The sequence below is a fragment of the Gavialis gangeticus genome, unplaced genomic scaffold (genome assembly GCF_001723915.1).
Source record: "Gavialis gangeticus isolate Ggan-Ray unplaced genomic scaffold, GavGan_comp1, whole genome shotgun sequence".
Lineage (NCBI taxonomy): Eukaryota > Metazoa > Chordata > Crocodylia > Gavialidae > Gavialis > Gavialis gangeticus.
This window is the reverse complement of record NW_017729027.1, coordinates 23,670,447-23,681,445: the sequence shown is the minus strand read 5'-3', so window position 1 is coordinate 23,681,445 and position 10,999 is coordinate 23,670,447. Positions and strand designations below refer to the sequence as shown.

General features: G+C 44.7%; 1 long non-coding RNA gene across 1 annotated transcript in view; it reads left to right on the top strand.

The window, feature by feature from the left end:
- Nucleotides 1-210: 210 nt before the first annotated feature.
- The window catches only part of LOC109299853, a 22,039-nt gene continuing 11,250 nt past the window's right edge, over nt 211-10,999 (top strand). The window contains exon 1 of the long non-coding RNA XR_002098028.1: nt 211-406. This is a non-coding gene — a long non-coding RNA (uncharacterized LOC109299853). The remainder of the gene's footprint in view (nt 407-10,999) is intronic.

Below are 10,999 nucleotides of genomic sequence, written 5' to 3'. Positions count from 1 at the left end.
TGTGGCGTGGTGCTGGTCCAGACGAAATGGGCATCCCACTGTGTCTATCTTCACTACCCCCTTTTATGGGGGTAGACCTTCTATGACCCTAGTGGCAGGGGCATGCCCAGGCAAGGGTCAGCCCCTGGTGTTATGAGCATGTGCACTCCAGGCAAGGACGTGCAGTTTCAGGTGTCTGTAATGGTGAGTTGGCTGGCTTCTGCAGCAGTATTTGTCTTCCAAATCTTGAGCCAGGGAGGGTCAATGCAACATGATGGTTGGGTCGTCAAGTTGATGGTTCGGTCATATAGAGGGATCTATTTTTAGACGTACTGCCATTGTCTCTCAAGCACCCTTATTCATCCCCATTCATTCAGGAACCAACTTACATAGGAGAGGTAGGTAAGAGTCACAGTTGCAACATACTGTATAGGGCAGGGGGCACAAGATGGAAGCTTGACATAAAAAATGGAAACTTGACGTTACTTGACATTACAGACATAGGCCTAAATCATATACATTCAATATAAAACAGTAAAAATTAATATAAAAATAATAGAAACCTAATATAATACAATATAAAACAGTAAAAATCAATACAGACCTAATAGAACACTGTTTATAATGTAGAAAGGGGCTTATTACTATGTGGGAGTATAAGTATATTATCTTAGCTTACCTACTTGTAATTACTTATAAGGGATAGAGAGGGAAGAGAGAAAGTCAGAAATGGTTAGGGGAAGGGGAGGGAGTATATTTTTAAATTAAAAAAAAGAAAAACTGGGGGTTTTGCTACATAACAATAAGTTCTGGAGTTTCTTCAGGTACAGCACATTGAGCTGGTTCAGAGTAGAACCAGCTGGCAGGGATCCTGGAGGGTCAGCCTGCCAGCCTGGGGCTCCTCCTCTCCACTCAATGTGTTGCAGAGGGTCTGGCTGGGGTAGAAGGGTGCTTCATCATAGACTAGCTCCTACACTGAAGCACCCTTGTGCCCCAACCGGCTGGAGCAGCATCTATGCATCTGTTTTTTACTTTGCAGGAGGATAGTGCATGGAAATTAATTTACTCCAACCTAAGAGGGTTGCACATGTAGATGCTGAGGCATTTACTGCACAACTAATTAGTCAACTGCTCAGTAAATGTCTCATGTAGATGTGTCCAGTTTATATTTCAGTAAGGACTGCATACAGACAGATAAAGCCTTTCCAAAGGAGGCTATTTCCAAACAACAGGAACTGCGTGAAATCTTATAGCCATCTCTGGATTCTGCAGTCATGGTAAGAGCAGTCATTCAAAATGACTAACATATCACCTGATTCACTCAATGATGTTTGAATTCAGAGATACATTAATTAGATTTTTTAACTCCAATAAGTTTAAACATTTCCTCTCAATTTCTTTCTTTCACTTACTTATTACAAATGCAGCTGAAGTTATTTGCATATTGCTCTGGGATACTGTTGCTGGGACTAAATTAGGCCCAAAAGACTCGGGCTGAGGACTGCCTTACTGGTTAAAGGATGTACCAATTTTCAATTCGCAAAATGTTTGCAAAGACTTCCTACAAAAGATCTTAGGGTGCCTATACATGAGCATGGAAGCTGCTCTGCCATGCTGGAATTCCAGCGCATTGTAGCAGACTCAATTAATCTATGCTTCAGCAGCCTTCCGCATCTCATGTATCAGCACCCCCTTCACCATTCTTAAGCGTTGGGATGCTGATACATCAGATGTGGTGGTGCTTTAATTAGAGTGGCTCTCAGAATCTCTACCCTCACCCCCTTCCCGCAGAGCATGTGTAATACCCTTAGGTATTATTGCCACAAATAATTTTAGGTACCTGGCTCCAGAAATGGGATAAACAAGCCCAAGTTAGGCATGTAAATTCCTTCCATGGGGGAAATTAGGTAGTAAGCCCTGCGGTGCAGAAGTTGCAGCATAATTTTTTTTTTCTGGAGGTGCATACCAGGCAATAACAGATGACAGAAAGAAAGGAGATTTTTCAGACTTGGATATCGACATGAGACTGGTATTCAGAGGCCAAAGTTTTTTTCTGGATTCATATGCCCAAGCTGACCTTGGGTACAGGGTCATTTTTTTTCTTCATTGGTGATTGAGGTGAGGCAGCTACCAACTTCTTATGTAATATAAATCTACTGTTCTTCCAACACACAGAGGAATTAGGAGATTTAAGTTAATTTTCTCCTCATTTTAAGGTGTTCAAACAGTCATTTCCTGCTTCTCAAAAGAGTTCCTTAGCCACCAAACTATAAATCACCAAACAACCAAACTAGGACTCTTTAATACAAAATACATAGGTACTGGAATCCAGTCCATCCCCCACACCACTACCACCACTCTCAGAAGCATGCCCACCTTACTGGACTAAAAGCCTGGGTGTTTGTTACTTGCTCTCTCTTTGGTCCCATGACTAATTTTACTTTCTACTTAGTAGGTCAGCTTCAATACGAAAGATGATTTTTATTTCATTTTTGTCTCTAATTTGGTGACTAATTCACTCTCTTAAGAGGGAGAACATATCGGTTTGAATCCCTTTAGGCTGAAAAATCCCAGTACCAGGGCTCCTACTTTGTAGACAAGTACTTTAACCATTAGACAATGTAAAAAGGCAGGTAGCTCTTTGTAGCGTAATTTTTATAATAGGCTGCTGTCCCTTGTGCTCAAGTCAGTGACTACAGGATATTAGGCACGCTCTGAAGATGTTCCCTCAGAAGATACGCTTTAGGATGCATAGCTTTAGGATGCACAGTTGTGGATACCAAATGACCTTAAGGGTTGAGGGAGAGGCACTCAGATGCTCCACTCCTTCAACAAGGTGACAGTTCTGAGCATGCATAGTAGCAGAATTTTAGGTGCCTCATAAGTTTTTTGGAGAAAAAAGTAAGCTTTAGGGACTCTTATACTCCCTAGCAATGAGGTAGGTAGTTTTGTGGATCATTATTCCAACTTAGGCACTTAAATTGAATTTTTTAAATTTTTTTTGCATTTTATGTGCCTTCAGTCATTTTTGGAACTAGCCCTACAGTCTTAAAGATGAAATTGTTGACTAATCACTAACAGCTGATAAGTGGCAAGAACTTAAACGTGTGCCAATGAGTCATGAAGACTACATTGCATGATTAACTGCAGTTTGTAAGTAGAACATGTGCCTATCAAGACCCTGGTAGTTTCCTGCTCTGTGTTTACATACCTCTTGAATATGATTGATGCATAAACATTATTAATGGTTGTGGAAAAGGATGCTTATGGAAGACCCTGTCCAATTCACTGTGACAATTTATAGATCTCACATCAAATAATGTGTGTTAAGTATGGAAAAAGAGACTAGCTCAAATATGTAGAAGGCATATTTCTTACACTTTTTTTTGGAGGAAATTAAACTTTCAGGATGTAATACAATATTAGTTTAGAAAAACAGCATGGCTTTTCTAGCAGAAATATATCAAATGCCTTTATGCCTATCTGAGTAGGATATGGAATATTAAATTTTGTCACATATTAAATTTTAAAGAATGGGTAAGAAGGGGAGGAGATTTGGGGGGTTCATTTTTTCTCATTATAAATATATTGATATGCAAAACCATGTTGAAATATTATGTTCCAGCGGAAATACATATGTTGGCCTCAGAACTCCCAGATTGCAGCAATACTGTACAGTGTGTCAAGATGCATAATCAACCTTAAGAGTTGCTGTGAGCGGGTTTCCCTATCAGGCACCCTTCTCATCCAGTCTTGTCCTGGTCCTCTTCACTCACTCACCCTTGCTTTATTGTTAAAGAAATAATAAGAACGGGGAGGTTAACAATCAAATGATGTCATAGAGGAACATGTGTGTCCTGGTTTTGACCACAGGGCTCTGCCTCCCCTACACCCTGACCTCACCACACCTAGTTGGGTTTGGTATTGATTCACTTTGTCAGCATATCTTATTCCCTGGAGTGAGTGGAGCAACTTGCTCAGTCTCGCATTCTGTAAAGACTGTTCATTGGTATTTCTTCATTGAAAGGTGATTCATCCTATCAGTTTAAGTCCATCATTTCTGCCTTGGAAGGAAACTCAATTGACCTTAGTTAATTACAGCCCCCTCACTTCCCAGAGGGTTATAGGGCATAAGACAGAACTTTTTCTCTCTCTAGACCTGCTCATTAAGGAAGTCCTCTCTCTGTCTACCAACAATCCTTTTCTCAGACCCTTAAAGGGACCAGATCTGACTCAGATTATTTCCTGTCTCCTTGGATCCCAGATCATACCCCCTTTCCCTTATTTTAAATCCAGTTGCCACTCATAGCACAGCCACCATTAACTGGCCATCACTGAGACTCACCCAGATGATCTTCCTCCTGGCTTCAGGGTGCTGTATCCCAGTGTGAGCCTTCCAAGCCTTCAGCTCTACTCTCTGCCTCTGCATGGATCTTTCAGAAGTCTAGTGCTGCTCTCTCCCTGTCTCCCCCTCCCTGGAGAAACTTCATCCCAGCAAGTTTTCTAAGCAGCTTTCTGGTCCTCCTGCCAATCAGCATCATCAGCTCCTGGAGGCTGCCTCCATGTGGGCTGAGAAATCCCCTACGTCCTCCCAGCAGCATCTCCACTGCCATCAACAGGAGTGTGGCTGTCTGGTTCAACATCCGGATAAATATTTATTCTTTCTTTTTCTTTCCTTTGGAATAGGAACCTTAGGTGGTCCCCTGATACAGTCACATACAAGACCTACATCTACACCGGGCCATTTAAAAATAAATATACAGATACATAGAATTTAGACCCTGTGAACTCTGAGGCAACCTGTCAAAGGTATTATTTCAAATTGTCTGTGATCCCAGTAGGATCATCTTCCACTCACTTAGATTGCATTGTGTTTTCAAGGGATAGAAGAATCATTTTGAAGAATAAACGAATACAGGGCTTTCTACATACAGAATTATTCAAAAGCAGTCTTCCTTATTGAAAGAGTAGTGTCTTATTCTAATGTAATCTGTTTAACTGAACTACCACTTGTTCTAGAAGAAGAGCTGTTCCTGATTATCTCCATAATGAGCAATCCTTATATAGATCCTGGAAGCACAATGTTGTAAGAAAGCCCCATTTCCTGAGCTCGGATTTCTATTAATTCTGCCTTTTCCTAGTGTTTTCCCTATTCTACTCCGTCTCAAAAACACATCCTTTACTTTTAAAATAGCATCAGAAGCTCCTGCACAGCAATAATGATTTTGGAACACATTCAATAATCAGTCCTGAAAATGTGTCTGTTTCCTGCTGAATGGTCATTCTTTGTGAGCTTTCTTTACCTCTTTAAGTGCCATTGTATCTTTCATAACAACTTAACCAAAAGGAAGGTGATATCTGACATTCTCGCCCTTCCACTCCCACCCCAAAAACTGCCACCTAATCATCACTATTATGACATCACCCTATAAATGACTTGGAGAGGGCACTTAGAAAAAAGCTGTATCCACTTTATTGACAGATGGGAGCACAAGGATGAGAACAAGATAGCCCTTGTAAACTAGTGATTATTTTTGCTACAGCAGTAGCATATTTGAAGACCATATGTGTCAGAATAAAACATGTTTATTAATGAAAAGAAGCAGAAATTAAAAAACAGTCTGCAACTATTTGTTTTGGTTATTCATGTTGCCACTTATTGCATTAGGCTTGAATCACTTCAGGAACTCTAAGCATTGCCCCAGTAGAAAGATTGTATTTACTAGACTACAAGATGACCCTGAATATATGATGACCCCCCAATAATTAAATCCTATATGTAGAAAATTTATAAATTTGTTATAATTCTTCAGGTATAGAATCTAATTATTGGAAGCTTGCCTGGAATTAGTCCACCTCCTACTACTACATCAGAGAAAAGAAATATAGAGGAGTCTATCAGACCCTGCTTTCCTTGAACATGTGGAACTGAGAGGCAAATTTGAAAAAACAGATGTTGAAATAAACATGCCAGTAATAACCAGCATATAGGAAAATTCCTATGGGTATCAATAGATTTAGTTAATATAGAATTAAGCCATTTTACTTCTTTCAGACCACTGCAAGTTTTTAGCACAGGTACTCCATCAACAGACTTTGAAGCAGGACTTTTATACCTACATGTATATAGTATAAACCATGCATGATATTCGTTCAAAGCCAAAATGATCATGATTTACCATAGATCTCATTGGGCTGAGTCCCAGCAGAGTTAACAGTGGTTCAAACCGTGATGGCCATACAGTTCAGCACTGCTCAGTGTATGTGTGTATTCCAGATACTACCACCCTCCCCCATAAAGGATCCATGTGCTAATTAGCCCCTACATATAACTGGAACCAGGTGTTCTTGTCATGAAGCCTGGGATCCTCCACAAAACTATATGCAGATAAGGCTCAGGGCAACCAGGTCCATTTTCACCCCATGGAGCTCAACTGTAGGATTAAAGAGGAAGTCAAAACATACTCAATACAGTAGTTCACCATGACTTGAAATAGACTCAGAGCTGAAGGGGACTGCTTACAATGGGCACTACCATGTATCTTATTCAGATGGGCTGCCCAGATCTATCTTTGTGGTAGATTCCCATCAGCATGTCTGCAGAAGTGTAGTGATAGCCAGTTTATTTAGTGAGGTTTCCTTGTATGGAAATATAAGATGAGGAGCTTTCTTCCCCAGTGCTGATTAAGGGGGAAAAAAATTCTCATATTTGATAAAACATGGTAATAAAAATTTATAGGTTACCTACTTTCAAGCATCTGAATCAAGTTACTTGGCACCACAAAATTACCTTTAAAAATCAGAAAATTATAAGAAATACTTACTCTCTTCAAGGCCCATTCACTTGTTTTCTATTTTCTTAACCTTCAGTGTTTATATTTTCCTATATTACTCTGTTTCTGCAAGGGCTATAAACTTACCAGTTATTTTTTTTAAAGAAAGTTGTGATTATTCATATCTTTGGGAGCTGCAGCTATCAAAAATCACTAAATGTCATGAGACATGATAAAACATGAAAGTTATCAACAAAAAATACTATGGACAAGAGATACCACAAAATAGCAATGAAAACCAGGATGTAATAGTGGCTGATTCTACAAGTAGTGTGAGGGGAAAAAATCTAGAGGGAAAGTGATCAAGAAATATGATTATAGCAATATAAGCCCTAATATTCCAATCATTTACATATCCAATTATCTTTATTCATAAGAGTAGCTTCATTCATGTGGATGGAACTATTTATGTCAGGGGCAGGCAATTATTTTGGGCAGAGGACTGCTTACTGAGTTTTGGCAAGCCATTGAGGGCTGCATGGGTAGCCCCATTCTTTGAAAGGGGCCCCACCCCCTCGCTGCCATCTTGAGACTGGGAGACCCACCCCCAAACTCCTGAACTTTACCACCAGAAGTCCCCCCCCACAGAAATACTCCTTTCAACAAGGGGTTTTGCCATTTCCGAACCAGAACAATAACAAAATATATTCTAAAAATCAAACATGTACTACAACTAGAGGTAAACCAATATACCAGTCTGATATCAGATCAACACCAATATAAAGAAAATTTACTATATTGGAAATTAGCCATATCAGGCTGATAATTTGGACATTTAATGGACCATGAATGCTCACAGCTGCAGTGCAGCACAGGCAACAGGGAGAGCTGTCTCCAGCTGGAAAGTCTAGTGTAGTGGAAGGGGACAGTGGAGGAAAGGGTTGGGGGGGGGAGATCAAGGCCTCTGAAGTGAGGGAGGTTTGGGGCTGAGGCAGGGGCTAGGGCAAACACTACCCAGATGAGGCAGGCAGGCAAGGCATGGAGCCAGGGCTCTTCTGAGGTAGTGGGGGGGGGGTGGATCCTGCTTTTCCCTCTGCTGATCTGGTAGTCCAGGAGCTGCTGGTCTGGTGGCTTATCCAGCTCTCACCTGCTTTGGAGCCAACCCCCCACCCCATGACCCCAGATGAGCTGTGCCTTGCCCCAGCCCCTGCTCCAACCCCAGCCCCAGCCCCAGCCTCAGCCTCAGCCCCACATCTCTCTCACTGCAGGGGCCTTGATCTGCCTCCCCATGGCCCATCCCTTCTCCCTCCACTCTCACCCCTCCAGTTCCACCACACCAGACTTGCCAGCTGAAGGCAGCTATTCATGCTGCCAGACTGGGCATCAGAAATCAGATCAGTATCAGCTGATATCAATCCTTAAAAAACAGCTATCGGTATTGGCCACAAAAATCTATTGGGGCACCCATATCTAGAACATTAATTATTTTTGTCCTGATTCACATGTGATTGTGTAGCATACATGGATGTGATAGTATAATAGCTTAAAGTGAAGTATTACTCTTGTATTTTGGAGGGGTGGAAGGGGGGATTTAGTTTTGTGGGTATGTGGGGTGCAGGGCAGGGTGTGCGCATGGGATTTGTGGGGGGAAAGGTGTGGGTGTATGAGTTGTGGGTGGGTATGCATTTTGTGGTGGCTGTGAATGTGTGGGGGGAGGGTGGCTGAGGAGGGCTGTGGCTTGTGGAGGGGAAGAGTTTGCCCACATATTGGCTGGCAGAGCCCCTGCAGTGCTTCTGCAAGCCAAGCCTCTGTGCTCCTGCTGATCCCAGCTCTGGAGCACCAGTGTGGGCCCCATGCTGCCACTTACTGCCACTTGCCCCCATCTGCCACTGACTGCCCCCCCACTCTGGGCACCACCAGTGCTAGCCCCAATATACTGGCACAAGCTCCGTGCTCCCACCCAGCAGTCACTGCACCCTGGGTGCCCATTCACTGCCCCTTCCCCTCCATCCCCACCTGCCACAGCCATTTCCCCGCTCCCACTCCCACCCATTGACACCATGTGGTTCCCAGCTGCAGCGTCAGGACCACAGGAGCCATCTTGGCTGGCCCTTACAACTGGGGTTATCATCCATGATTCTACCCTGCCTCCCTCCCCCCTTCCCTTATCTGTATTCCCCTCAGTGCAGGGAGACAGGAACAGCCCCAGGCCAGAAGACTCCAGAAGTCCCTGCTAGACACAGGCTTCCAGCTGGGGTTGGAGGTGGGGAGACTGCAGGGGGGATGGGGCAGGGCTGCTTAATCCTGCTGGCGGCTCCCCCTGGGTCCTACTGCCCTTGTCTCCTATCATCTTTGACTGGCAGCCAGGGGCAGATAAATATTAATTGTCTAAACTTTTAGGGGCTCTGCAGGCTGGATAGAATGGCCTGGTGGGCCAGATCCAACCTGCAGGCCATATTTTGCCTGTCCATGATTTATGATATTAAAACTAAGCATGTACAGAAATATTCACATGTTGGGGCCAAAGAGTGTGATGCATTTTATTTGAATCAAGCATAAAACTCATTTTAATGGGACCCCTGGCACGGCTTTATGAGCACTCGTGGTGCTCTGGTGTGGTGCCAGAGGACTGGCAGAGGGCCAGTGTGGTTCACATCTTCAAAAAGGGGAGGAAGGAGGACCCAGGAAACTATAGGCCAGTTAGTCTTAACTCAATCCTGGGCAAGCTTTTTGAAAAAATTTTTCTGGTGCACATCCACGAGGGGCCAGCAGGGGAGATTATGCTTAGGGGCAATCAACATGGGTTCATTAGCAGCAGGTCCTGTCAGACCAACCTGGTGGCCTTCTATGACCAGATCACCAAATCCTTAGATGCAGGTGTGTGAGGGAGTGAAGAGGCGGGCCGGCTCTGAGGCTTCCCGCCCCGGCGCAGCAGCACTAAACTCCCTCCCTCAAGCCCAGAACGCAGAGCAATCACTTACCATCTACTGGTGTGGGGAAGGAGGCGTGGTCTGGACGGCAAGGGCCAATGTAAAAAAGACACCGACGTCGGGAAGAGGAGAGGCGGAACCAGAAGGGAGCCGGGCGACAGCTGCGATGAGAGGGAGCACCTGCAGGCGGAGCGGAACAGTCCGGGGGCACTGCCGAACCTGGTGGGGTAAGGGGAAGCCCCCACAGGGCGGGGAAGCTGGTTCGACAGGTCCCAGCGAAGACCCGGGCTGTGCGATGCGGCTGAGAACGGCTGGACCCGGCAGGAGCCGGGAGCCGTATAGATTACAGTAGAGGGGCACTCTCTACAGAAGAGGAGGCTGGCTGGTGTTTGGGAAGACTAAAAGGCTGATGAAGCCCAGGAGAGGACTGAAGAGCCCAGAGGGGAGGTTCTAGTGAGGAGTGCTAGAGCACTTAGCAGCCAGGGTAATAACAAGGGGCGCAGAGGGCATGGCAGCCCATTGCTCTAAATAACCCCTGGCTGTGAAAAATTGGTTGTATAGACCGGACATTTCCTAGTGGACGGGAAGCGACTTACTGACGGGTCACCTACCCCAAGAAACAACCATCCCGGTGGTATGGGCAAGGGTGTAGGGGTGGCGGAGCCCTCATTGACGCGGGACCCTGAGAGTCCCGGAGTCTCACTTTTGGACTGACATGAGACTGAGTAATATCACTGAACCAGAATAACATCAAAGTCGTGGCAGGCATATCAGACATGTACAGACCAAGGGGAGTGACTCGTAGTGACAGGAAAAGCGCTTTTTTAGGGACGTGTGAGGAGGCGGGTACGGTGCTGGACTCGCACAGCCCGCACAAGGGGTAGCAGTCAACATAGTCTTCCTGGACTTTCGGAAGGCCTTTGACACTGTCTCTCACCCCGTTCTCATTAAAAAAATGGGGGACTGTGGTGTCGACACCTACAGTCAAATGGGTTGCCAACTGGCTGGAGGGCCGCACGCAGAGAATGGTAGTGGACGGGTCATTTTTTACTTGGAGGGATGCAGGCAGTGGGGTTCAGCAGGGCTGGCTCCTCGGGCCCGCACTGTTCAACATCTTCATCAGTGACTTGGACGAGGGGGTGAAAAGCACCCTGTTCAAATTTGCTGATGACACTAAGATATGTGGGCATGTGAGCATGCTAGAAGGGAGGAATAGGTTGCAATCGGACCTAGACAGGTTACAGGGGTGGGCGGATGAGAACAGGATGGGGTTCAACACTGACAAGTGCAAAGTGATGCACCTGGCGAGGAACAACC